A 2,430-nucleotide genomic window follows, 5' to 3' on the forward strand; every position below is an offset into this window, starting at 1 on the left:
AAGACTTTAGTGAAGTATATATAACACAAAATGTTTAAGCTCTGGCAGGAAAAAAAAGGGACATGGCAAAAGTATAACATTACCGGATACAATTGGACCTTTGCTAGTTGTGGTTGGTTCTGTGAAATACATGAAAAACAATTAAGCATGCATTGTCAGGCATGGTAATATGCACCCACTAGCAATATATGCACATCATTTCATGTGGGCGTATAAAAAGAAAACATTACAAATAAACAGAGCATATATTAAATTAAACCAATGACAAAGACAGTCATATAGATAAACTAATTATTTGACTTTGTTTCTAGAAAGTCATGGCTTGTTTTATTTTTTTGGTTTGATATACACATGACTTGCAATTATCCATGCTTGTTGCATATTGATTAAAAGTTGCAAAAGAATTATCTCGTTTTGCCATGAGTGCTTGGCAAAAATGGCTATATGGTCACACAGTAAAGAATTTTATGGCAACCAAGTTGACTTTGACATATCTATAAGGACAATAACTCAAAAACTTTGATCAAAACTTAGGAATTCATTGGTGGTAATTGGCGTATTAAGGTGGTAATTTTTGGAACTTGGGCCCCTCCACCCTTGGACAAGGTAATATATGCCAACTAGTAGCTTTGATTTTGAATAAAGATATTTGTAACAATCACCAGTATGAAATATTCAACTTTCAGTCCTACACTTCTCATCAATAATCAATATGCAAAAGCATTTCTGCAAAACTGTAGAAGCACTCCAAAGGAAAATTCATGAAAATCAAACATGAAATATCACCAATAAGCATACCATACTTTCTATCCATTAAAAACTTAAGGGTTTATTGCTCACACGCAATTGTGAATGGATAGACCAAAGAGGATTAACTGCAAAGTTGATGACAATATACAAACACATTTAATGTCAGAACAGACAGACATGGGTATTGAAAATATACATCACCATAGAGACATGTGGAAATATAAAAAGCATGCAATTGTTAGTAAAGAAAGAAATGAAGTGAAGCATTGTTTGACTAAAATGATCCCAACTGATTGATTTGGCAGATTTAAATTTTTTGAAGAGTTACCTACCAGTATCAGTTGTTCCATCAGAAGCAGAGTTACTGGTAGAACTAGAACTAGAACTAGTTACAGGAGCAGCTATGAAAAGTAAACTAATGAAATATAGATAAAGATTGTAAACTATTAACTGTCTATTCAAATAGGGGCTACATTTTAGAAATCTGAATGCTTTAATTCAAAATAATGTTAGCATGGATGATATACGTGTCTAAATACTTGATTTACCAGGCTTATTGTCACTAACTGCTCTTATCTATTGTTGTTTCATGCAAAAAATTTTCAATTATTCAATAATTTTGACAAAGGCATTTAATCTGTTTCTGATTATAACAAAGGGCTTAAAATCAAACTCGATTTTTATAATATGATTCTTACGCCAGGTTACTTTAAAATTGAATGAAAACTACAAATTCTGAATTCTTTATAGCTATTGTCTGAGCAAGTAAAAGTTTTTTGAATTTTTCCTAATAATAGTGTTAGTCTTAAAATGTTTTTGCATTGATAAAAATATAAGCATGAGCACACCTTATGTCTTCAATTTGTTTTTACAGAAGACAATTATTTTCAGTCAAAATTTGTGACTTTTTTTGAGTTGAAATTCCTAGGAGAGACATGTGTTTCTTTTCAAAGTAAACTTACAAAATATGATATTTTTATCAGCCCAAAGAATATCAGTACTATTTTGAAGCTGATATTCCAATTTTCTTAAAAAATATCTAAAAATTCAAAAAACCTTTTGATTTGCTCAGACAATATTAAGGTGAAAGGACTGATAAAGATGTCAGCAACATTTTCACATGGAGAGTGATAAGGACATATACTAGTGGAAATAACAGTCTAAATTAATCAGCCATTATCAATGTTCCTCTATAATGATATTAGTGTTTACATGAATGGTGAATTTTACCAATAAAATAATTCAATTTGCATTTGAATAATATATTTATATGTTCAACTAAATTTCTAATAAAACATAGAAAATTTACATATTCTCTCTTGCAATACAGACTTAGTCACTGTGAATATTTCGCTCTGATAATTTATCACATAAGGATTATTGAATATTTTTGTAGCCTCTTAAGAACAATAAATCGGCAAAAAAATTAAACATACAATTAAAGCTAACTTTCCAGGCAAGGTAATATACGCTCACTGGCAGCTTTGATTTTAAATAATATTATTTGGCACTAAAGTTACAATTAAATTGTATGAAATATTCAAACTTAAAATAATTCTCAGTTTTTTTTATTTTCAACAAGGTTCATCTATGGGTGATAATAAACAAGTTTTGTCAAAATCAGTCAAGGATTGTGCCTTCTAACATTTTTACAAGCTAAAAGTTGAACATGATTCCAAC

The sequence above is a fragment of the Lottia gigantea genome, assembly GCF_000327385.1.
Source record: "Lottia gigantea unplaced genomic scaffold LOTGIsca_202, whole genome shotgun sequence".
Lineage (NCBI taxonomy): Eukaryota > Metazoa > Mollusca > Gastropoda > Lottiidae > Lottia > Lottia gigantea.